General features: G+C 46.5%; 2 protein-coding genes across 17 annotated transcripts in view; both read right to left on the bottom strand.

The window, feature by feature from the left end:
- The window catches only part of LOC119450613 (uncharacterized), a 151926-nt gene that overhangs the window by 9131 nt on the left and 115295 nt on the right, over positions 1–27500 (bottom strand). The gene's annotated exons all lie outside the window — the stretch shown is intronic.
- The window catches only part of LOC119450615 (uncharacterized), a 275138-nt gene that overhangs the window by 227436 nt on the left and 20202 nt on the right, over positions 1–27500 (bottom strand). The window lies entirely within an intron of this gene.

The raw sequence follows: 27500 nt of genomic DNA, 5'->3' as shown, positions 1-27500 counted from the left end.
AGTTTTTTCCTCGTTTTTTTTTCTGGAAGGGGGGGGGGGGGGGCGGATGGGAGCTCATAATTTGTACATCATCCACGGTGTACGTTCACATCCGGCGGAAAAGTGAGCCGGACCTTGTATGGGGCTTTGTAATGTGTTTACCTCCCCTAAGTGTGCTGCAGGGAACGTACACCTTGTGTTTTTAATAGGATTGACATTGCCTTTTTCTGGTAAATTTCCTCAGCAGCAACACACTTCTCTTTGATCTTGATTACCCGAAAGGGCGCACCTTACCACGGGTGAAACAGAAGAGTGCCATTGAAAAATACCAAGGTTTGATTTGTCTATTTTTAAGTAATCACTTTAGTGCAATCATTTCAAGTTGGGAATTGAGGATTGCGAGTTATGAATGCATCTCCTGTTGGAACGAAGTTTGAACACAGCACGAATTTGGAAATGCGTGCCACCAAGATTCAGGCACGCGAAGCAGGTTTTGCCATTGAAGTTATTTAACAGAGCCAATGCGGAATCGCAAGACAACTTTAACAGGAACAACAATGGATTTCGTCGCACAACTTAGAAGACAAAGATCAAAAAACATTTCTAGCTCCAGAATTCGCACTCATAGGCGAAATTTTGTCATGTGAAATATGTGCCCCAAATAATTTGTTACGCAGTTAATTATTCAAATTTAATAATGGCCAATTATGCACTACCATTTCTTGTGCAATAATACCCACCCCTGATTATTCTGTATATGACCAAAATTGCGGTATTTACCATAGATAATTCTTGAAATTTATAACATTTAGGAAAAACAGCCTCGATAACCTTCAGGATGTTTTGGTTTACTTATCTTAGTGTCTGTCAATTTCTTGCTCAGGCGATGTCCTTATGATTTAGATAAAAATGCTAAAGCGTCGCTGCGTACCACACATTCTTCAGAGAAAACCGAGCGATGTGCCTTGAGAGGCCTGCGAGTGTTCTCGTTCACTGTAGCCGTAATAATTGGAATTATTTGAAGATTTTTAGGAGCTTTATGTAAATTGAGTGTTTGATGCTAGGGCTGCTTGAAATAAAGACATTATTGTATTAAGCGTATACTAGTGCATGTACATACACAAACTTACACCTAACTCTGGTGTGTATGGGTTGCTTGCACTGGTCCGGATTGTTAATTTTCTTGTTTACACCTATTTTTTGTATTCTTAATACATTTGTTGGTTTGCTTGTTTGTTTCACAATTTGTTGGTTGCTCGTGTGTGAATATTTACAGAAAAATAGGCAGCCACAATTTCTGAACTTTCTATTGGGACAGACGACTCTATGAAGCTTACCTCTCCTCTGTGTTGGGTGAATAAGCATCAAACAACAAAAATGAGCTGCTCTGGAATCTTTACTAGCGACAGCTAGTGACTCTGCTTAGAAACCACCAGTGCCTATTTGTCTCTATACCGTACAGACTCGTGTAAGGGCCGCACTTTTTTTCACAATTTTGACGAGCTGCGGCTCTTACATGGGACCGAATGTCTTGGTCAAAATGGTGCCAGCCCAGCCGGTTACTTGTGCACACCCGGACTCTCACCATCTAGTAGTGACACGCGGACGCATGCAGCGCGCGAGCATCCGCCGATGCTCGCGCGTGGCATCGGGCAACATTGCTTCTCCGTTTGAAATTTTGTTCTCCAATTTTGGGCTTCCAAGTTGGGGGTGCGGCCCTTACACGAGTCTATACGGTAGGTAACAGCACTCCTCAGGTAGAGCATTTCAAGAAGCCTGTCTAACATCTTTGCTTAAGGAAATCTCTTATACGCAGCATTTAATTTTGCACAGGAATAACTATATCTCTAATTCATGGATCGTATAGTATGCAACCAGTCTCTCGGCTGAGCAAAAGGCGGACCAGGGCTTAAGCCCAGCTGCTGTTCCATCGTGTCACTTTGAGCCGATTTGAATGCGATAAGCTTTCTTATGATACATGAGGCACTTTACGGTGTCTAAATGCCTTACTGTTCGTAAGGAAGATGTCTCAGACCATTCTGCCGCGAACTTGCGAAACCAGGTATATCAAACTGCGTATTTACCACTTTTCAATGATCCTCTTTCCTCCAAACATGTGCCATTGGCTATACCACTGGATATGTGCCGATTTGAATGAGCCTCTTTGACGCCAACATGCATTGCGAGGTACGTGCCACTGGACATGGGCCACACTTCAATGAACATTTCTGACACCAACTTGGACCTCTGGGTATGTGTCAGTTATGTGCCGCTCTTCATTGAACCTCCTTGACTCCACCTTGGGTCAATGGGTAGGTGCCACTGAGTATGTGCTGATCTTTACTGAACTTTTCTGACGCACACTTGAGTCAATGGGTAAATGCCCACTGGATAGGCGCAACCTGTTCAATCACAAGCAAATATAATTTTCTCCTGTGCAGGCTGGAGTCGAGCCCGCGTGACATATATTCGGACTATCTTGTTTCGATATATATTCACACATTTGCCAAGCGTGGATTTCGTGGTGGTACCGTTAGATGGCGTGGCGTGTCCGGGGGGAAACACGAGCGAGGAATCCTGTTGCAGACACAGTGCATAGGTGTCGCGGCTCTGTGGTGGCAATATGGTGTGTCGCTACATTGTATCACGGGCTAATCACGTAGACATTCGTCGTGAGAGTAGTTCTGCCGGACTATTTTACAGCGAAGCTGTATATGGCTAAGATCCGGGGTTCCGTGGCGTCTGTGTGCAAGCACTATCATCATCAGCAATGGCTCGAGCATCGTGTCATTCTCCACAGCTGGCTCGTTGGCGCCTCTCGGTGCAACCGTGCGAACGCGCTCGTTCCACTGCTCGTGCGCTCATCTTCTTCCACAGATGGCTCCGCTGTGCAAACACTATCACCATCAGCATTGGCTCGAGCACCGTCGTCTTCTTCCGCAGCTGGCTCGTTGGCGCCTCAGCGCAACCACGTCAACGCGCTCCTGCCCCTGCGCACGCGTTCGTCGTCATCGTCTTCTAGAACTGGGTCCGGCGTGCAAAAATCTGTCATCATCAGCAATGGTTCGAGCGTCGTCGTCTTCTTCAGCACGTGGTTCCTTGGCGCCCCTCGGCGCGACCGCGCGAACGCGCTCGTGCCACTGCTCGTGCGTTCGTCGTTGTCGTCTTCTTCTTCCACAGCTGGCTCCGTTGTGGGACAACTATCATCAGCAGTAATGGCGCGAGCGTCGTCGTCTTCCTCCACACCTGGCTCCGTTGCGGCTTATTATTCTAGCATAGAATTTCCCTTCTGTCGTCGTAATAGGGAGGCCGCGTTTACGAGGGTATGAGTCATTGCTTAAGGTGGTATGAACCTTTCATTGTCTTAGGTGACCGACGCATTTAATAACAGAGGAGATATTGAAATGTGCGTGCTTACCTCTCGTCACGATGACAACCGATCACGACAATAAATATGTTCGCACCTTTGTTCAAAATTCTGTCACCTCTGTGCAGTGGGCTAAACAGCTTCGCTAGTAATCCACCTTCACACAGTGGTATGGCCCATAAATGTTTTTCGTAGCGCCTTGGGAATTGACTGTTTTAATCTATTGAAGTAGGATTACGCAACACATTTGAACAGCAAATCGAAGCAAGGATTAATTTAGTGATAATTCTGCTTCTAATGTGACTTGCGGAGATTGCCGCTATCACACACATCCAATGTTACGACGTTCCTGCCACAATACATAACGTCGAGATCTGAAGCGAAATTTACATAATTGTTTCAGCAGTTCACCAAGCAGTAGGCCCCTAACAATTCATGCTCCACAATACATTGCAAGTTAGTGAAAAAGTGGTGAGTTGGTAAACTGACCTTCTGCAGCACCTCCCTGTAAAAACAGAAAAGTGCACACAATGTGTTACTGCATTTCCTGCAACATTATCCTTTTGATGTGCTTCGAAATACCACAGTAATTATTTATGTCACTGTGAACTGTGACTGTGATTTTGAAGTACTTATATTAACGTACGTTACCTTTTTTCCATGAGGAGAGTTAAAAATATTTATGCAAGTTCAACGCACATGCTCAAATCTATATCAAGCGAAGCGTTTGTGAAACGGCTCATCCAATGCTATAGGTTCGCAATTTCATTTCTGAGGTTCTGGCGAAAAAGAAACTGGCGCGCACGCATTATGCTCTCGCGCTCTGTACGCACTATGAGATACGTGGCGATTAAAAGAGCGGGTAGGCATATGCGCGATATAACTGTTCGTGTGATTGCGCCTTAATGGTTAGGTTGCTGTGTATGATGTTGCATGGGGATGCTGTGATAGGGGACGTTGCTTCGATCCCACTATCTGGCACATCAGTTGTTTTCTTGATATTTTATTTTCCTTTTTTATATATGGGAGCTATTCGAGAAAGACTGCAGCAGCCTCCAGTAGTGATGGCCACTAAAGTCCGAAAACGATCGCAAATAAAGCCTTGCTTGAAAGTTATATTTTTTTTCGCCCCACACGACGGAGTGAGCTCATAGGGTAACGATATATAATTCGGGATGGTTCTTACGCCTCATACAGCCTACATTGTGTTCTGATATCGAAGGACCTACAGAAGAGAAGAAAATAGTTGCATCCGAAGAAATATAAAGAGGTAGGCAGAATATTCATTTTGCCCCTAACTAAGCGACGCTCTTCAACAGTTTTCAGCCTGTCACTCTTATTATGTCCCATGGCCCCTCTAACTATAAACGAAGTGAATTTCATAGTCCTCGCAGGACACCGTCACAACACGTACACGGCATTTTTGGGTGCTCCTAGTAGCGCTAACCACCCTGCTGCATAATCGGGCAACGTAACTTTCCCTTCGCGATGCGGATGATGACATTCCCAGTGTAAAATGTGTCATTTTTTCTTCCTAATGTATGTTCTGCTAACAAGCATTTGACTCCAAAAACTAAATTTGAATGCTGGTGCCTTCGTACAGCCTATTAATCCCGATAAGAGTAACCCACACACATACACACACACACACACACACACACACACACACACACACACACACACACACACACACACACACACACACACACACACACACACACACACACACACACACACACACACACACACACACACACACACACACACACACACACACGCACGCACACACACACACACACACACACACACACACATATATATATATATATATATATATAAATAGAGAGAGAGAGAGAGAGAGAGAGTATACGTAGCCTACGCTTTGTTACAATGCATACAAAAAGAGGAGAGCGAAACAAAGGCAAGGTGGTTAACCAGAAAAAGTTTTGTTTGCTAACCTGCGCGGAGAAAAAGACCAGGAACACACAGCTGCCGAGCACCATAAGCAATGAGTGCATCTTGATTTACCCGCATACTGGAAAAACAAAAGTAAAATTAGAGCACGCACTTTTTGCAATACAGCAAAACCTATGTTGCAGTATTTTGTAAAAAAAAAGCATGAGACAATGGTGCTCGTTTTTGTTAACCTTTGGTATTTTCATGTGACTTCTCGAAGTTGCACAGGTCACTCACTATTCATTTGCTTCCGCAAGCCTTATTGTGAACTTCTACCGATAGGGATCATATGACTAAGCCACACAGATTTACTGCAGTAACTTAAACTATGGTTAGCAATGCATACAACACGCATGATTCTTGTAGCCATAAGAAGAGCGGCAAAGTATTGCATGTTTCACGGATTTAATGCACACTTCACGAAAGATATATAGAGCCATCTCAAGGCCACTCGCCCCAGTCGTTGAGCACAAGTGTATCGAACTGGGTCATGTGCTACCAGCGTGAAAGCTTAACAAAGAGTTGCGTGTACATCGCTAGACTTGAATGCTCGAGAATAATGATAAGTTTGAGGAGATGTGTTTCAGATGTACTAGAACCGAAACATGGGCAATTATTTGATGCATTTTATAGGAACTAAAAAGAGGGCTTCAGCGGCACAATGAAACCCCTTGTCAGAATGGTGCACGCGAATGGATCGCATCTGTTACTTCATGAATGTGGAATTGTCATTGTTCATACACGCCCTTGACGACAAGCGTTTTATGAAACATTGCAGCCATGCTCAATAAATATTTCTGAGAAATACCACAGTATGGTTCTTAGACAAGCCGACTCAACGGATTGTTGTTCTAATACTAGAGTGCAGGTTCAGCTATAGTAGTCCGTATTATTCTTTCAAGAAGAACACTCAGTCGCCTAGGGTCATCTAGCAAATAAAGAAATATTTTCGAAGCCCTTATATTCAATTGAATTGAATTTATTTCCAACATGTTTACATACAACATGTTTGAAGTGTATGGGAGTAAAAGCCGCTAAAAAGCAGCTTGACAAAGCTCCCATATCCCTATTGTGTTTGGCAGTGCAGGGCAGAAAAGACAGAGGTCATTCGTTAGACAGCAGATAATTACAATGTCGTCAAAAAAGAAGAAAAAAACTGAATAAAGCAGTACAGTGCAGCAACAAAAGTAGAAATACAACCATACGAGACATTTATTATTAGTGCAATTTCTCAAACAGTATTATATTACATCAGAACAAAAAAGTTCTCGTGTGCTTTTAAAAGAATAAGAAGAGGTGGTTATATTTTATAGGACTTAAGAATACGGAATTCATATATTTTTTCTACTTCCATGATACGGTATTTTGAAAATAGGGAACTTACATGTGATTTAAAAGGTACATTCAGTATAGCTCTCATCGCAGCTTTCTGCAATATTAGAAGTTTGTTTTTAAAAGTAATGGTAGTGCTTCCCCACACTAAATGACAGTAGTTAATATGCGATGTGAAAAGAGCATGGTATATTATCATCTTTACTTTAGTTGGTAATGTCTGTTGAAATTTTCTTAATATGCCTAAATACCTTGATTACGATGATAAGGTAGAGGTAGACGACGTACGGGCGCTTGCGAGATTAAGGGGATTTTGTGCGCCCATGACGGCCTTATCTCGTAATATGGGCTTTAATGTTGGTTTTTCTATCTTCAAACTTGCTCTTGTATGTATATTGTAATACGCGCCGTGGTGGTTTAGTAGCTTCGGCGCTGAGCTTCTAAGCCCGAGGTCGCGAGATCGAATCCCTGCGGCGGCGGCCGCATTTCACTACGGCGTGCCTCTAAATCATAGCATGGCTTTGTCACGTAAAAACCAAGAATTAGGTTTTCCATACTGCACTGACACAAATAAACAGGAGGATTTGTTTGTTCGGTACGGCTGCGTCGACTCTTCACAAACATTCGCCCGTCTAGGGGCAAGCTCAACATACTAGAGCTTCATATGTATCGGGCAACCTATATGTTTCACCTGATTTACAACAGCCTTATATTCGCCTCGTCCCGCCGCCATTGCGACACGGTCGTTCGTAAGGTTCGTCGCCAGTTCTTCCTCAAAAACATTTCATTGGGAAACGGTAAGAGTATCGGCCAACAAATATTAGCAAAAAAATGTCGCAGTATAACCCGTAAGGCGAAGCATCAATTGCGATAGCAAATTCGTAGAGAGCTTCACGCAGTAAGAATAGTAGTGTTATCAGCCGCATAAACTTGTACACATTCGCTTACTAACTGAATTAACAAGCATGGTGTCAGCGCGCACAAGCAAACATGAATAGGTCACAGTCGATAACCGCATACAACCTCTGACAAAACGCGGGCGTGAGCGAGCGCCCCAGCAGCAGCGAGCAAAGGTTCACGCGGTCTATCGCTTCAACGGAAACTGAGAGTCGAAATCACAGCGCATACAAAAGCAGGAGCCGTGTTGCCGATCGCTTTCAAGATACGATGCGCGCGACCACCCGCTGCCGCGCGAAGTACAAGTTGCTCGCAGAGCAGAAGCCGCACTACTACTGGTGTTTATTATACATAAGGAAGAGACGCCTAATTCTGCAGCCCAATCAGGGAGCACAACGCCCTCCCTCCCTCCCGCGCTGCTTTTCAGCTTTCCTCCTTTCGCCTGCGAGATTCCAATTCCCCTTGCGCCCGGTTGCAAGATAGGCATTTGGTGCCGTAGCTAAACGGCGCCTCCCCTCCCTCCCTCCCATCCCCCCACTGCCTTTCGTGCCACGGCAGACGTCGCGTTTGCTCCGCGGGAAGACGTCGCCGGAAGACGGAAGACGTCGCCGTGCGTTCGCTCCCCGTGAAAGCACGCGTCCCTCACGTGCTTTCACGCGCACATACAGCAGACAGCGCGCGGTGACGATTTTATCGCCATTGGACTTTATGCAGAACCTCACGGTGACGGCGACGACGACGGCGACGAGCACGGCGACACTGGCAGCAGAAATCCGCTTGGAGTGTCTATATAATTGCTATCGCAATAAAAGATACTAGCGAGGAAACGCTTTCTCACATAACTGACGTCAGTGCCGTGACGGCGCGAGGCGAATAACGACTCTTTGAATAAAAGGCCTTGGAACCAGTTGCTTACGCTTGTTCTTTCACCCGTTCTTCGTGGCGTTCGCTGGCTGGGACTTTCACTGCCGATACAACAGCGTCAATAAAACAGGTGCGTGCTCTCGCGAATAGGGATGGTCGATAAATGTTTACATTCTATAAACGTATAATCATTGATCCTTTTAGCCCTTAGTCGATTAATCACTTTCGATGTACGGGGATTTCATCCATTAGTTGATTAATTGAAATTATTGCCGGCCACTTTGAAAAAGGTTGAAACACAGTTATCTACTTTTGTAGGACCCTATTTTGTGTTTGAGAGGTTGAACAAAGTCTGAAACACAAGTGTATAAACATTGATAAAGGATAACCTTTAACTTGGTTTAATATGTTTTATAAAATGACACTTAGTGCACAATTAAATAAGATACATGGCCCGATTGAATCCCTGTATAGTAGAGGTAAACAAGAAATAAGAAAAATGGCAGACGTGAAAAGTGAAGTCCACCTGAAGTGTACAATACACCGGGGAAAAGAAAATTACTGGTTTAAGGTTTTAAGCCACATGCCCTTTTCTACAGGTCGAAGGAATGTCAATTCACTGGCATGTTTGGTTGAACTCGACACCTTCTTTGAATGGCCGCACAACCAGCATGCGAGAATAGATGCTAGGACGCTATAGATTTGCTGGGATCGACATGAACTCCATCGCTATATCAAAGTACATGCTCCAAAACTGCGCACATGCTGTGCTACGTCCTTACTGGACTGGGAGTGGCACGACGATCAACAACGGGGTTTCTATGGTATGCGTTGATTTGCGAGCGCATTTCAAGCCTCCGGATTTGGGCGGCGTCGGGGAATTGAGGGGAAGCGGCCGGCTCCGCCTCACTCGGTGCTCGGAAAAACAGTCGACAGTCGCTCTACCACAGCCACGCAGTCCCTGCTCAAGCACCAACATTCCACTATGATTTCAAAATTTTCGTGCCACTCCTGTCTAACTCTCGAAAACGATTAATTGAACATGCCTAATTGATCAAGTCGATTGAATGAAATGTGCACATCAATGAAGATTATCGTTTTGTGGGACACATTAAATCGATTATTCAATTGCCCATTCATCGATATTAGCTGACCTGCTCGCGAAACAGGGTTGCGAGCCGCTTTCTTTGCCCAACACCAACTTTTATAGGTCTTCGAAATGCTCGGGCTGTCACGCTGGAACTTTGAGGTGTCTGAAAGTTTAAATCGAGGGGATTGGCTTAGATGCACTGGTGGAGCCCTCGGACTATACCACCACTAAACATGTGCTAGTCAACAGCTCTGTTTTCTGCGGAACTATAAAATGCAACAACTAACACTACCTAATGATCCTCACTACAACAAATGTACACCTTGAGATGCATCATTCTATAATAGAGTGTACAGCTTTCTAGAAGCGTTCGGCTATTTGATCATGTTGACAATCACCGTGTATAATTCTCGCAAACGTTTTTAATGAGAATAATCGGTAAACATGGTTCATTTACAATAACGAATAAAAAAAATTACGTTAGCGCTGTCTTCTAAAGGAGCGTATGAGAAAACAATAGCCACTCTTAATGTAGTCGGAAACCTTGGTGTAAACGAGTAAAATGACGCGCAATGGAATCCGACAACGATAGGCTATAAAGTACAGGCAGCACTGGTAATATATTACCAACTAGCCGAAGCCGAATGTTCATCTTTATTATTGTGCAATAGAAGCAACGAAATGAAGCAACTTCTTCCAAGACGTTAATTAGATGCACTGATGACGATCTTCACCAATTCGCTGTTGCTGAACGGGTTCATATTGCACTAAAGCTGCATACCATGTGTCCCAGCTGACGTTAGCCACGCTGCTAAAAAAATTGAAAAAAAAAACACAGCGTGAGGTATGGTTATAAGAACTACGGTGTGCTGTGGCCAGATGTCTGACAACCGAACACCGTAGGTCCGAACATAGTACCTTGCACTGTCTTCTTTAGATGATATTTTTCTTCCAGCAGCTTCGCTAACGTTAGCTGGCGCGCCGTATATATAGTGAGCTGAGGAAAACTAGTTTTCTTTCTTGTCAAGTGAATTGAACTACTCACAATTTTCTTTGCTCTTCTGATCCTTAAGAGCGCTCAAATGTTCAACTCCGCAAGTTGTCACAAGCTTGGCGCATCATGTATGCACCCGCTTCACTGCAAAGACGATCACGTGCCTGCCGGTGCTAGCAATACAAGTAATTGTGCGGAACAAGGTATGCTCGAACAATGTGCGCAGACAATGCAGTCTTAGTACATCTACAAAAACGTTTGTGCATGATGCTTTTGTAGTACATGTGTCATAGGTGCCATTGTGGAACTGCAGCTGCAATGGTCCCTTGCAAAAGAAACGTCTACGCGCAAGCTTTTTTCTCCCTAACAATTCCGGTGCGACCAGAGGCACTATGACGCTAAAGCGGATGAGCTGACTGACATCCTTTTCTTTTCTTTTTTTTTTGGGGGGGGGAGTAGAATATTTGCCAGGAATGTCCTTCGTCGGCAATATCAGGAGAGTGCGGGGAATATCCTTCATTTGTTGGTTTACTAATACCTGGGACTTAAATAGTTTAGACGCTTCTGTGTGAGCAAGGAGAAATTGAGAGAGCGTCCTCGTCAACGGGATGTTCTATGAGCATTGATTTTTAAATTTTTGGCGCAAGGTTAGAAGCTCAGACGAGCTGGTAACGGTGCATCTGAATATTCTTAGTGAAAACAAAACTAGTTAAAAGTCAGTAGTTTTTCACTCTTTCTGTCGTTTTTTGTTCTTGTTGTGGTATGCGTACGCTGTGAACACCATTGAATTTGAAATCTTGGCTGTGACTTTGTTCAGTATTTGCTTAGCACTATGAAAGATGAAATGTCTATGCGTTATACACATAATCGTTTCGTACTGGGGAACTTTAATTTGTGATAGGTGCATGAGTGTGAACTCAAAAGCGTGCCTTTTTTATTGTCTGTGATCTAATCTGCTGATAATACAACTGAAAAAACAACAACGCCAGAACTTAGCACCCCTAAATTTCTAAGTTTGCGATCACATAGATTGTGATGATTGCGACGTCGTTACAGGTGCGCGGGCGTGCGTCACAGGTGACCATGCACAACCTCATTTATCAAAATGACGTTCATCTCGTGCCAGAGCCGCTCTTTGAAACGTCTGGTGCGTGCGTCACTGCGCCGGTTTAGTGGATTCTTCGATCGTCACAGCTAGCTCTCTGAGCCGCTGTTAGACAGCCGTGCATTGGGGATTGGTCCGAAGTTTCGTAGTAGGCACGTCATACCTCCAAAGTGAGTGAAGTTCGCCTATAATGCTATCGCGATAATATGTACCCTTACGGAAACATTTTAATGTCTTTCAAAAAAAATGCTACTTCTAGAGAAAGAAACTTTTACACGCGAGAATAATTTAATAATTTTGACCAATATCACAACAGCCATGGCCTGCGCGCGATCAGAAAAAATTCCCTGGCGGACACCTTACTGGCAATCTCCGCAACATATTACAACTTGGCCGGACGACTGCGTCTTTTGATTGACTATATATATATATATATATATATATATATATATATATATATATATATATATATATATAGTTCGCCGCTGCGCTAAACGTTGCTTTCTAAATGTAATGACCATACATGGATATATTCTCACGTTAGTAGTGGCACTGACATGAATGCGAAAACTGGCACGTCGCATCGCAATTCTAGCACGTCGCGTTCACGTAAAGGGGGGTAATGTGCAAGGAGGGCAAATGACGTCAGTGTGATAGGAGATGGTAGTTTGAGACGGGGTAGACTGTTTCGCAAGGTGCATCTAGAAGCTGGCGTATCACAGTGATAGAGAGAGAGACGGCTTCAGCCAAGAGCTTTCCTCCACTAAACGGTCGAAGGCAAATCGCTGGAAACAGGTGCCAATTTGTTTCGGACAAATGCAAATGCGCCGCATGTAAGCGCTGTCGCATGTCACCGTGATGTGCTCAAAATGCGAAACGCTTCTTTCACGCTGAAGGCGTTTATTAATGCAAAGTTTAATTGGGATAAATCGGCGACTTTATACGCACGGTATGCAGTGTCATGTGGTTTACCTGACCTAGAAAGTAGTGTCATGGTGTGCCAGTGTGTTTTGTGTAATGAATCATTAATTCCTGGTCAAAACTTTTACCTATGAAGTTCTTTCGTAGACATCTCTAAAGCGCACTGACCTCCTAATTAAATTTATGGAGGTTTACGTGGTAAACCCACGATCTGATCATGAGGCACGCCGTAATGGGGGAGACCAGAATAATTTGGACCCTTTGGGGTTCTTTAACGTGCACCTAAATCTAAGTACACGGGTGTTTTTGCATTTCGCGCCCAACGAAATGGTGCCACCATGGCCGGGATTCGTTTTCGCGACGTCGTGCTTAGCAGCCCAACACAACAGCCACTATTGCTGTATATTACTGTATAAAACCTAAACGTGCTCTCATAGCGGACCAGATTTGAAAGCGTAAACATCGTCATGCAAACGCCAAAACTTCAGAAGGTGGGGCTGTTGTACTCTGAAGATACCAGATGTGAAAACACCCCGATTTTCATTGCCGGCACCGGTGACATTAACACCGAAACTTTGAAGTGATGAAAAAATGTTTTCCAGCATTGATCAATAATACAGATAGGACACAACCACGTGAATTCGAACATTATACTTAGAACTGCAGAAAGTCTAGCTAGTTGGTAGGTATTCATCGGGAAGGAAGGTAAGGTCTGCAGACAAGGACACAAGAGAAGAGAACCAAACAGCACAAACACCGACAATCACCTGAAGGGCGCACTGGAGTGCACTGTCTCGCGCAGGCCCGCACGTGTGCCTGATTGACAGGTGGCGCTACAATACCTGAGAGTGTGCAGTTAAGTTTTGTGTCTGCTTTCTTTTCCGCCACAGTGCGCCCTTTAGTTGATATTCGGTATTTCGGTTGTCTGGTCCTCTTCTCTTGCGTCCGTGTCTGCACGCCTTCCCTTCTATCACGATGAACATGACGGACACAAAGGATGTCATCGGTCGTGTATTCGCGATGTTATTTCTCAATTTCACGATCCACGGCTACGTCTCCTACTTGAGTCTTCATAGACCGCTACTCCCCCTTGTCAACGCGTCACCCACCATGGCAGCGTTGGCCAACGTATCGCAACATAAGCGTGACAAACTCATATAGCATAAACACGTCAACACGTCAACAAATAACCCTTTCATACAGGATCCACGTAGTACTTAAAGTAAAATCACCTAAAATACGAGTGCTGACAAGACCAACGCTGGCTGTTCTCGCTTATCTCACACAGATCCCACATTGACGGTATTTCTTTAATAAGCCTTCCATTAAGATTAATTGACAATCGTTCCAGGGACAAATACTTCGCTTTTACATTGCGATGGATCTGCGAACTTTTTTTTATTAATCTACTCTGTTAGGCATAATTCATTTCCGTGTTGTTTTTAAATAATTAGGTATCATGTGTTTGTGTCAACAAGCAGCCCAATTTATCCAAGGCAAACACTTGCGATATCTGGTGGCGGCCATATATATGTATACTCGTATAAGCAGTATTGAATGCTCCGACACCGCAATAAACGGTGAACGTTCGTTGAACAGAACGTTCCTTTCGTAAATATGTGTTAGAGATGGTACGTTGTACGCAAAGGTATATTTCAGTCACGAAGGGGAAGTTTGCAATTTTTAAACTGTGATGTCGTTCCATTATCAACTTTTGCTAAACGAGAACGTGCATATCAGACAGATATACCGTAGTGAGCGCTACCGCAGCGAAGCAAATGGCCGATATACTAACTGGTGGCGGTGTTTACGAGACATGGGTGTTGGCCGTAGGTCTGGGCATCACTTTATTTGTCAAAATCACGCGCTTTCCTGTTCGCATTTAAATCACAGAGTACAGAACTTTACTTTTCATGCCCAGAAAATTAAGAGGGGTGACTAATGAGCGATATGTGGCGCTGATAAATATCTCACTCACACTTTCGAATTTCACGACTAGAAGATTCACGGTTAAATATACGCATCCGTCTTCATAGGCCGCTATTCACCCGTCACAATCCGGCATCCAGCGTGGCTCCATTGACCAGCATGTCTCAACTCATACCATAAACAGCATGTTAACCATGAATGTTTTATTACTGCAAGCGTGCAGTACGTGAATTATACTGTCATGTAAAGACATGCGTGGCAATGTCACATATCTAAAGCAGATCCCACATTAACGGTATATTTGTAATCGGATATAGATGAATTCAAACTCGTTGTACTGCAAATGCTTCACGCTAACATAGACTCCCATATTGCGCGGTACTTGCGAATATTCTTGGACGTCAGCAAGTTTAGCCTACATAATCGTTCTTGCGCGATAATCTTATAGTCTAAACACAGCTTCAGAGGCCGCAATTAGATTCTATGTTTAGTGTAATTGCGCGCTTGTTTAGAACTACATCGAGCGTGGACACGACGGCAGATTTTTCAATCTATATCAAGTGCCGAAAACGTGACACACCATCTCGTTTTCAAAGGCAAAGTTTTACATTGTGGCTAATCCGATGCAGGTTCGAGAGAACTGCAACAATTGTGCCTTGATTTTCTACGCAGCCGCTACAATCTGCACTCTCGTGACCAGCTTTGTTATTTGACTTGAGCATATCTTCTGCGACCGATCATAGTAAGAATTGTGCATAACGTGCAGATGCTCAACGCTCAGTGTCTCATGAAAAAGCGCCAGGTATGTAGTTTATTTTAGGCATTATCTGCAAAATGACATTGACATAAACAATCGTTACTCCCGAAGACAAGACTGCATTGTTTCCAACACGTCAAAGACATCAGCGACGCAATCTGCGTTCGCAAATCCTAAGAATTGGGAAACGTCGGCACCTAAAGAAAGCCAGACGGGTTCCGTTGGCAAAGGAACAACGGAAATTTTTATAAAGAGAGAGGGGCCTATGGCACTTGAAAACACATAAATCGGCTTGTAGTCGTAATGCCAACCCAGCGCTGTGTATTAGGTTTTAACAGTAAAGCTGTTTGTGGTGCGTAGCCGTGCTAGCCGTAGCAATCCGGAGGAGGAGACCCACGCGGTCTCGTGCTCGCCGGCTCCCTGCCTTCCCTGCGCGCTGAGGCAGGAGAAAAAATAAGGCGAAAGCTCGCACTAGGCCGCGCGAAGCTCAGGACACAGCGAAGCTGGCCGATTGATATCGAGCGGCTAACCTCCAACGTGTTCGGCGTTGGCAAGCAGCAGCGTTCTTGGCACTGTGCCAACCTTGGTTAACCTGCCTGCGCTTGTGGCATGCTATAGAGCGCTGTCACTCGTAGGCGCCCACGCGTCCAGCGCTAGTCACGCGAAATGTCGCGAAAGGGAAGGTACCTCCGAAAACGATCGCTCGAGAATACCTTCGTACATGCGTAGTTAAGTTAAACCAAGTTAAGACCTAGCAGCAACCAAGTTCATACCTAGAAGTTACAGCCAGTAAGCGTCGCCGTGCCTAAGCTTTGCGCGATCAAGTGCAAACTTTTTTTTTGAGTCACTGCTATCGAGGCTACACACTATTGCGCAGTGAAGTGAGTTCGACGAGTGTACTCGATCGCTTACGGGTGTGTCCAGCTACGAGTGTCAAGAAAGTGTTTTGTCTGAAAGCTTAAGAATGACGCTAACGCGGAAGTGCACTGGCTCAAAGTAATTGTTAAGTGATGCTTTTTTTGCGCACCCCTCTGCGCCTTTCTGGCTGACCGTCGCTGCCGCCTGCTGCTGCTGCTCGTGTGTTCTAGCCGAATAGCTCACACTCGGCTGCGGGGCGGCGGCGCCATCTAGGAGCAATGGCTCACACACTAAGTTATCCGCATAAGTGAAATCTAGCGGGGGGAAGCCGGCCTGCGCATGCGGGTCGTTGGCCGGTGGTGGAGAAGTCGAGGGGGCCGCGCCGCAGATAGCCGCGATGAGACGCCAGAGACGGCACCGGAGCAGATGGCCTCACGTTGCACACGCGTTGCGCGGCCTTGCGACCGCGTGGACGGTCACAATTGCGCCTCTAAGGGGGGGTCGGGTATCACAAACAAAAAACGCAGAAAGGTGTGCTCCTACTTCAGCGCCAGAACACCAGGGTAATGACCATTAACACGTGTGATTTTTTTTTTATTGCGATAAAGACTTGCCGTTAAGGCATAATTCTTGATGTGTATATGTGTATTATATGTGTGCTGTGAGGCCTGTGTTGTGTATGAATTGAAGCAGTGTTTTGTGGAATCTGTTATCATGTATCCAGCGGTCATAGCTGGTTGTCACACTGTAGCGGAGGCCGGCTTGCAGTAGGAGACGCGAGCGTTCCGATTGTAAACCAGTACATGTCCATATTAGATGGTATGCATCTGCTTCCATCACAGGGACGGAGCAGTATGGACACGTAGCACCCAGTGGTGAATGCGACCAGTTCCACCTTGAGATCACAGCCGGTGTAAGGGCCACCCCGGCCCGAAGCCTCCTAAGCACAACTTCCTCCGCCCTAGTAAGGTGAAGGGGGAGGGAGCAGACACACGGGGGGATAAGAGCGCGTGTGTCCTGCCGGAGAAAATTTTTACGGGCTCGGAGCGAGTTAAGGGGTTGAGGTGGGAGGGGAATAGACGGAAGGTCTGGATTAGGAGGGCAATGTGCCTGCTGGTCAGCAGCAATGTTGTGAGGGTTCGCTGCATGGCCTTGAATCCAGTGTACCTTGACGCAGGTAGCTGTTTTTCTATTCATCGTGTGTATTGTCTCGCAGATTTCCATCGCCTTGTCAACCTTCTTCAGTTCCTGAATAGCCGCTAAAGAATCAGTGAAGATATCTAGTTGTTTGATGGTAGGCAGCTTAGATGTCGCATCTTGCACAGCGTCGTGGATGGCTTGAAGTTCCATTACTAGAGCGCTGGCTTCCGTAGATAAATAGCGCTGGTGGCCGCTGATGAAATTATGCGTTGTACTGAGGAATGATGTCCTCCCGCCGTCTGGGAGAATAGCAGCATCCGTATAGACTTTGCAGGTGTCAGCGCATGATGCATCGATGATATTGTGGTCGTCAATAATACCTGTTGTATCGCTGCGTCGTAACTTCGTTGGCTTATTAGTTGTGATGCTGGTGAATTCCCAGGGAGGCATTGGATAGGGCTGATTGTCAATACGAGAGCCGCGTTGAAAATGAGCATGTAACGCAGCGACAGCCGGAACAAGTTGCTTTTTTATTTCACGTGCTTTTTCACGTTGCGAAATTAGCTCTGCAATTGTGTTGAGCTGGGCATGTTCCTGTAACGTTGGTATCGGAGTGATGCGTGGTAGTGCTGTGATTGTGCGCATAGCATCGCGATTAATCGTTTCTAACTGTGCCAACTGTGCCAAAGTTAGCCGTTGAAATTGTGCCTGATATAAAATTCGTGGCTGCAAGACTGCACGTACCAGCCGTCGAGCTACGTCAGTACGAGCTCCAGCTGCTTTTGCTGCAATGCGACGAATAAGGTGAAGTGTTTTTGTCGAAGTCTGTCTGATTTTACGGAGCCAGTGTGCACCACTGCCGGACTGGTGAATATCGAGACCCAGTATGCGGACCTCAGAAACCTCAGGGATTGTCACTGCGCCGAGTTTAAATGTAAAGGGGCGCTGCGTGATTCTTGTGCGTCCTTTCTTGTTGGCCACCACAACATAGCTTGATTTTTGGGCGGAAATGTCCAACCCTGCTTTCCGAGCGTAGTTGTGCAGAACATCAAGGGCTTCTTGAAGCTGTTGAGTTTGTTGAGATACATCTTCATGTGCGGACCACAAAGTGACGTCATCCGCATAGATTAAAAACTTCACGTCTGGAATCTGGTGTAGTTGCCAGGCTAGAGGTATTAGAGCAACGTTGAAGAGAAGAGGAGCTAAAACCGAACCTTGTGGGACTCCTCTGTTCGATGTGAAGTATCCTTCTTGCCTCCCATCTACTCTAATCGCAAAGGTGCGATTCTGAAGAAATGAGTAGATAAATCTTAGGACCCACGGTGGAAGTCCCAGGTCGATGAGGTTGGCAATAATGATTTCATGGTCTATATTGTCATAAGCTTTCGTTATGTCAGTTGCTACTACCGTGCGCACAGCGTGGCTGTGCGGTGAAATCTGTAAAACATCGTCTGATAAAATAGAAAGACCGTCTTCAGTTCCCAAGTAAGAACGGAAGCCAATTTGAGCAGGATGATATTTATCATGGCGTTCAAGCCACCAGGAAACACGTGTGGCCAGCATCTTTTCAGCGAGCTTGCAGACAGTTGAGGTTAGCGAAATTGGGCGTAAAGACTGCAGGTTATTTGGAGACTTTCCTGGTTTCGGGATCGGGACAACAATTGAATGCTTCCAGTCAGGTGGAACGTTTCCAGTCTCCCAGACTTTATTAATAGCCTGAAGAAGTGCGTCGAGAGCTGCTCCTTCCATGTTCTTGAAAACCTCATAAGGAATACCATCGGGTCCAGGTGTTGTGCGTTTCTTCGAAGATTCAATTGCCGCTATTAGTTCGGCCATGCTGAAAGGGCTGGATATTTCGGATTCATCAGACTCATCAATTTCAGGGCAGTTTACAGGTGACGCGTGATCGTACTTCGGGAAAAACGCTCTAGCAGCGTGTTCTGCAAATTCATGTGGCGAACTTTGCATCGCTAACCTAACGCTCGCTGCAGGGTCAGGTTGCTTATGACCGCGTTCCATTGACCGGAACGTACGCCAAAGTGCTCTGTTTCCAATGCCCGATCCAAGATTCTCGCACCACTCATACCATCGTCGTCGAGAAAGTTGCTTTTCGTGCCGACGCGCCTTCGCCGCTATATGGTTAGCACGTGCACGGCTACCTGGTACATCGGGATTCCTCGACGCATACACTTCTGCCTGACGTCGCTTTGCCCAAAGTTGCAAAAGAGCGAGGTCCGGTTGAGGTTGTTCCTCGTCAACTGTGGTTACAGTGGTGTTACTTCGGAGCAGTTCTTGCAAAGCGGGAAGAATTTCTGAGGGCTCTGAGGGTACTTTATCAATCGATGATTCCCGAAACTTATCCCAATGCGTGACTGTTACAAGCCGTCGAATTTTCTTTATGCACGTTCTACGCAAACCAATCATTATTGGCATATGATCACTGCCCCAGGTATCTGGTTCCACCCGCCACTGCGGCATTCCAGGGCCCAACCACCACGTGAGGTCTGGAGCGTGTGTTCTAGATACTGCGGGTACAGCACAGGTAGCCACAGCGTGAAGATTCAACAGAGTAAAAGTGGCATCGCTCATGATGTTTTTAACTTGACATCCTCTTCGGGAGTTGTACTTGTTGTACTGTGTGAGCAATATGCGATGATACATACACTGCAGCTTTTCCGGGAGCTGAAGCCATTGTAGTAGCACGTCTATCTTTAATAGATGGGTTATGATACCCATTAAAATTGGAAAGTGAGCATAGCTTATTATGCTCTTGAATAAGCAGTGCCCATACATGTAGCTTATTATATTGAAGCTTGGTTTTAATTTCTCCTAACTTGGAGCTTAGGCCGCGACAATTCCACTGTAGAATTCCATCCTGTGACAGTTGATGCAGAGAATTAGCCATGATGCAGGCAATCCTGAATGAGCAACGTTAGTTGAGCAAGTTGATCTAAAACTGCTGTCCAAACAGCTTGGTTGACCTGTTGTGCCGGACGGGATCCAGGCTTAACAGTGGCATTCGTACTGCTTGATGCTGCCCAAACAGCTTGGTTGACCTGTTGTGCCGGACGGGATCCAGGCGTAACTGTGGCATTCGCACTGGTTGATGTGTTACGTGTTGGTCCTGTTTTCTGACGCCGCAGAATTACCAATTCTTTATGTTTGCGTAGTCGCTCAATCTCTCTGGCCAGTGCGTCTATCCGAGCGTCAATGTCATCATGGTCATCATCCGACTGATACAGAGGTTCTGGTAATTTCTGTTTCTTTGTCTGCGACTGCTTGCCACGTTTAAGAGCAGAAGAATACAGTTGTGTTTCTGGGGCTTCTGCTTCTTCTGCCATGAGCATCTCTGGCTCTTCTGCAAGAACCTCATAACGATTGTGAGTTGTTACTATACTCGTTTTGGTACAGCCCTTCGTATCCGTGCTGTGGCCTTCTGTTTAGTCGGACAATTTGTGCTTGTCATATCGTGCTCATCAGATTTGCATAAGCCACATCGATATCGTGGTTGGCCTTCTGGTGTGAGCTTTTCTGGGTCAATAGTACGTTGTGGGCAAAAAGCCTGCATGTGTCCACGTTGAAAGCAGCGGTAGCAGAATATCGCCCGAGGGAGGTAGGGTTTAGGTCGCAATATACAACCATAATAGTAAAACCGTTCTGGAATACATTGGGGGCCCTGTACCGTCACTAAGCAAGTACGGCTTTTGCCCATGAACCTAGCTGCGAGCACCCTGTGTGTCGTGGACGTCAATTCACGACATATTATCTCAGGGGTGTCTTCCGGGTCAATGCCATAGACAACACACCTCTGTATATTAGGGCCCGATGCAAAGTAGCACTGCACAGGTAGGTGCTGATCTTCTGACAGTGGAATAGATGTTAAAGTGCACATTTTCTGCACATCACTGAGAGATGCCAAGTGCACAGTGATCGAGTTGGTAGATTTATATGCGGCGAACCCTTTGTATCCAGTGGTTTCAAGATATTGGTCGATGACCCTTTGGACATATTTGTCGATGACCCTTTGGACTGAAGTTATGTCGTAGCATGAAAGGGGACGTATATGAACTCGATAGGATTCAGAAGGGGTGGGCGTAGGGTAAGACTGAGAGGGAGCGGGCGTAGGGGAGGGCGTGGAGGAATTGTCTGGGGTGGCCCTTACCTTTTTTTGCCGGTTGCTCCGATGCGATGACGTCTTGTTGAAGCACGTTGACTGGGGGACCTCGCTTGGCTGCATTCGTCGAACCGCCAGAGGGCTGCACGTCCATAGGGTCACCAGTGTCCGTCGGCACGATTGCGGATAGGTTCACATTCACATCACGAAGTGGACTGTCCTTCGATGTTGCATCTTGTGTCTTCGAGCTATCGGTTGTACACTGCTGCTGCATAGTTGGCATGGATGTTGTCACGCGCAGCAGTCCAGTGGAAGGTACAGATGAGGAGCTCACATCTGGCACAAACACTTCTTCGTCGGGCGAGCGCGGCGGCGCGGCCGCACTAGGCCTAAGCGCCAACCGTGCGTGTTTTGAGTCTATTAAACCAGCACGATCAGTAGGACAAGGCAAAGGAGAGTCCTCACCAGAGTCCGCAGATCCCCATAGGCTTCCGAGAAGCTTTGTATCCGGATAAGGGCGAGATTTTCGTTGCTGTCGAGCAATTTCCAAGGAACCCAAGGAAACCACGTGTGATTAACCGTTATATAACAATTATGTGTTTCGTTTACAAGACATTGCATTTCCTCTATAAATACATTTATAAAGCGTTAGGTATCACTTTATAATATAAATACCCAAGGAAACACGTGTGATTAACCGTTATATAACAATTATGTGTTTCGTTTACAAGACATTGCATTTCCTCTATAAATACCTTTATAAAGCGTTAGGTATCACTTTTCACTTACACTGAATAAACACTAACACGTGTTTCATCACTCCTTATGCATTACGGGAAGCATCGCTGTGTATAGATTCCAGCAGGCCACATTGGATCTGCTGCATCTTTTTTTTATTTCCCGCATTTTAAATCACAAAACAAATACAAACATTTGTCAAGATACAATACAAGGTAAAATTCCTAATATGGCAGCTCTAAAACTTAAACGAAACAAGGTCAACAGCAACTTTATCCACTATGTTAGTTCGGGCTGTGCCCTGTATATATCACGTAAGTAGCCACACTTTCAATGAATTTTTCTCGCATGCTACTTGAGTTACTATTGGGCGGGGTCACTTGTATTCTCGTCATCAATATATTGTGAAATCTGAGCACCATGGCGAGACCATACGCAATCTCTTGGAGCCCCCCCCCCCCTCCCCCGACAGGTTAAATATCACCACTAACCACCGACCAACCGCTAAAGGTGGTTGGTCAGTGAAGTTGCAGATATGTGACGCTGCCTAATGTAGTGCAACTTGCCAGACACCGATCCTCTGATGTGCGCCCATTACGCACGTTGGTCTTGGAAGTTATATATGAAACGAACACACGTTGGAATGCAGTTTACACAACCTTTATTTTATTTATTACTTTGAATTGACTGCTGTAACTGATTTGTGGTCTCTATGAGATACACTGATGTTTTACTTTATTATTTGAGAAATATTTTGGCCCAAGTTAAATCCATGCATGACCCGTGTATGGTAGTTCGCTCACTGAAATTGTTTAAGTAACCGAGGCGAAACTCTTCCACGAAGTAGGTGAACCGCTGCTTCGTTTCCGGTCCTTTTCAGAAGTGCCCCGCCTCGTCATGAACCATGTGGTTTGATGTCTTTTTTTTATTTGTGCACTTTGAACTGAAACGAAAGCTTACACGAAGTGGGTGAACCACTGCTTTGTTTTCGGTTTTTAAATGCGCGGAAGTGCGCACGCGTCATCATCAACCATGTAGTTTGACGGCTTTTCTTTATTTGTGCGTTTCGTACTGAAGCGAAAGCTGTGCTGTATGTTCGCTTCACGCCTCTGCTTTACGGGAGTATGAGACATAGCTCCTGGCCCTGCACGGCCGCGGGATCGGCCCACCTGGGTTAGATTTTCTGTCGACGGACGCGAATTTTTTCGTGATCCTAGCCATAGGTAGCTTTGCTGTAAAAGCGAAGTCCATAGGGCATGATCGGAAGATCTTTTTTTAGGATTCTTTGTAGTATATCCCTTTCAAACACTGGGTCCCAAAAATCTGTAATAACATATGGTAAAGCAATGACTGGGGCTAGTTGGTGGACATTCATGATTGTGTTACGCTTAGTATTACACTGGTGGAAGAACTAAAGAAGGAACATTAGGAACAAAAGGGACATAAAAAATTGCGCCACGTACGTCCACATTTTGTGCCTTTATGTTGATTCTTTAGTTCTTCCGCCGGTGTTATACTAAGCGCAAACCAATCATGAACTCAAATAACATGTTTTATTGTGTCGGTCTTTTTGCAGAGAATGCAGTTTGCCGTCCATGGACAAAGGAATCCTTTTCCTGCAACCATGTTATGACTGGTAATATCTTGGCCCGCAATTGAAGGACTTGAGTGCGGGCATTACGATCAGGCTTCTACGTCTGGTCCTCGGGCTTCAGAGTATATAGTCCTGTACAGTGGCATTGACGTCATAATATCTATGAGTTCTTTGCACAGTGTTTACCTAAATGCTTGAGCTGAGTAATCTAAATAAAAACGCACCTTTAATATACGCAAAGCAGAAACAACATTAAGATATGCCTTGACAGCTGTTCTCGTTTCATCACTGAAGATATGACAACATGCGCTAACTTTGCGCTAACTAATCTTTTGGACCCTTAAGAAACAGAGATCTTGATACCAGCTATCGTAAAAACGGATGAACCAATCCCAGCCCTGCACGGGCTCAAAGCGCCACTAAATTTCTCGTCTGATAGGGGTATTACGTAGCACAGAATTTGGACCCTCAGAATATAGTTCCAGTGAAAGCACATCTATTTATTGTGTAAGGAAGATGGCGAACGTCGACGCAGAGTCAGCAGCATCGGCAGCATCAAGCGCGCAGCAGAAGCTCGAGCGAGAGGACTGGGCTCGGTACATCTTACGACCCGCTGTCGCTACGAACCCCAATAAATCCCCTTTATAAGTGGTGGAGCCGTGCTGGGTAACGTTCCACTCTACCATCCTGGAACTTCGTTCGCGGACGCTACCCTCTGCCATGCCGGACGCCGACCAGCAGACTCTTCCATCGCCACCCGTCCCTTGCGATGGCACCGTTCGCCAGCGGGAACCTCCCATCTTCAGCGGAACCGACGACAACGACGTTGAAGAGTGGCAGTCATCTTATAAACGGGTGAGCGTCCACAACAAATGGAATGACTCGGACAAGCTGGCTTACGTATCCTTCTATCTTGCGGGCGTCGCCAGTCTCTGGTTCAGGAATCATGAGAGGGATATCCAAACGTGGTCTTCGTTCAAGACGTCGATTACCGAAGTATTTGACCGACCCGCCGTCAGGATACTCCGAGCCGAGCAGCGTTTGCGTACACGCGCACAGGACACGGGTGAGACGTTTACCAGCTATATAGAAGACGTCCTCGATTTGTGCAGGCGCGTGAACGCTGCCATGACGGAAGCGGAAAGGATTAAGCACGTCATGAAGGGGATCGATGATGACGCGTTCCAGATGCTTCTGGCCAAGGACCCGCGCACTGTTGGTGACGTTATCAGCTTGTGCCAGAGCTATGATGAATTGCGAAAGCAGCGAGCTCTGACAAGGCGACATACCACAACTAATGCGGCGTCACTCTGCAGCCTGACCACCGGCCCCGAACAAGCCTCCCTGATAGCCCAAATCAAAGATTTCGTCCGCGAAGAAGTCGCACGCCAGCTGTCTCTGGTGTCCATCACTCCGGAGTCTGCCAGCACTTTGCCGTCTCCTCTCCGTAATGTGATCCATGAAGAGGTCACGAAAGCGCTGCCAGCGGTTCACCAGCCGGATGCCGTGGCTACACCGTTAACTTATGCTGCGGTTGCTGCAATGGCCCCTCGCAGTGCGCCCGTACCACGTTTCCAGCAGCCTGTGCACCGTCCTCCTCCTCCCGCTCCCTGGGCCAGCACTGCCGTCGCTAACCCGTGGCGTACGCCGGACAATCGGCCTATATGCTTTGCATGCAGGTATTTCGGTCACGTCGCAAGGTTCTGCCGCCGCCGATCGCAGGCGTTCGATGACGATCGACGAGCGTCCTATGTGCCGCCCGATCCAAGTGCGCCTTACGGACCCTTCGATCCATCACCACCTCGCTCCCAGACTGATCGCCGTCCTCGCTTCGAACGCTTCCGGTCACCCTCCCCACGTCGCCGATCGCTTTCCCCTATGCGTCAGCGACCCGTCTCTAACGAAGAGGTAAACTAGACGACGCAGTTCCTGAGGCAAGAACTGCGCAAGTGTCGACATGCCGAAGTCCTCCTCCTTTACCTGCCAATGTCATTGATGTGTTTGTCGAAGATGTCGCTACAGTCGCCCTCGTCGATACCGGTGCCGCTATTTCAGTTATGGATGCCAGGTTTTGCCGCTTGCTTGGTAAAGTGACGACGTCTCTGTCTGGATTGTTGCTTCGAACGGCAAGTGCTCAACCCATTCGCCCTACCGCTGCTTGTACAGCCCGTGTAACCATACAGGACGTTTTATACACGATTGAGTTCAGAGTTATTTCATCGTGCTCCGACGCCGTTATTCTGGGATGTGATTTTCTCTCACGCCACAATGCCATCATAAATTGCACTCGGGCTCAGATTGAACTTTCCCACCTTGGTGACCTGGCCTCGGTCAATGCTCATCCTGCCGCTAAACTTCTCGTGCAAGAAGACACCTGTATTCCCCCGTGCTCTTCAGCATTCGTACCGGTCTCGTGTAGTGCTATATCCGACGGGACGGTTTTGTTCATGCCCTCTCATCACTTTGTTACCCGAAAAGCGCTTCCTTTGCCCTTTGCAGCTCTTGACCTCGCTGCCGGTGTCAGCACGATGCCCATTTACAATCATCTTTCGTCGCCGCTATCACTGCTACGCCGCGAATGCCTTGGTTACGTCGAGTCGGTTGATTCAACCCGAATTGTCTCCGTCCTCGACGAAATGCCTTCTACTGCCGTTCATGAACTGAGTGCCCTCTCCGTAGCCGACTCAGCATGGACAGATGTGTTCAGCCCATTCATCGCCGACGATCTGACACATTCGCAGCGATCTCAACTTCTCGCACTCCTTCAGCACTTCCACCGTTCTTTCGACGTTGCGCAAACATCTCTTGGCCGTGCATCGACAGTCGAGCATCACATCGACACTGGCTCTCACTCACCGCTGCGACAAAGACCATATCGCGTGTCTGCTACGGAACGTCGCGTCATTGCAGAACAGGTCGATGACATGCTTCGTCGGGGCGTCATTCAACCTTCACAGAGCCCATGGGCCTCTCCCGTGGTACTCGTCACGAAGAAAGACGGTTCCATCCACTTCTGTGTTTATTTTCGACGGTTGAACAAAATCACACTGAAGGACGTCTACCCATTACCACGCATCGATGATGCTATGGACTGTTTGCAGGGAGCCGAGTGCTTTTCCTCGCTGGATTTGCGGTCAGGCTACTGGCAGGTTCCGATGGCAGAGGCCGATCGCCCGAAAACTGCCTTCGTTACACCAGACGGCTTGTATGAATTCACCGTCATGCCTTTCGGACTTTGCAACGCACCTGCTACGTTCGAAAGAATGATGGATAATGTTCTGCGTGGCCTCAAATGGAAAATCTGTCTTTGCTATCTTGACGACATTGTGGTGTTCGCCCCTGATTTCGCAACGCACCTGCTCCGCCTCCAGCACGTACTCACTTGCTTGACCAACGCCGGGTTGCAACTTAACCTGAAGAAATGTCGATTTGCTGTTCGTCAGCTCACGATTTTAGGCCATGTCGTGTCAAAGGAGGGCGTTCGCCCGGATCCCGAGAAGCTGCGTGCTGTTACTGCGTTCCAAAAACCTACCACTATCAAAGAGCTACGCAGTTTCATCGGCCTCTGCTCTTACTTTCGGCGATTCGTTCGAAACATTGCGTCAATTATATCACCTCTCACGCAGCTCCTTGGTGGCTCTAGAGATCTCTCATCATGGTCTCCAGAGTGTGACGACGCCTTCACAACCTTGCGCCGTCTTCTCACGACGCCACCCATTCTTCGCCATTTTGACCCTCAAGCGCCAACCGAACTTCATACTGACGCAAGTGGTGTAGGCCTTGGTGCTGTGTTGGCACAACGTCAACCTGGCCACACAGAATACTTCGTCTCATACGCGAGTCGTACGTTAACCAAGGCGGAAAC

This window comes from Dermacentor silvarum, chromosome 4 (assembly GCF_013339745.2).
Source record: "Dermacentor silvarum isolate Dsil-2018 chromosome 4, BIME_Dsil_1.4, whole genome shotgun sequence".
NCBI classification, from domain to species: domain Eukaryota; kingdom Metazoa; phylum Arthropoda; class Arachnida; order Ixodida; family Ixodidae; genus Dermacentor; species Dermacentor silvarum.
This window is presented reverse-complemented; position numbering and strand designations above follow the sequence as displayed.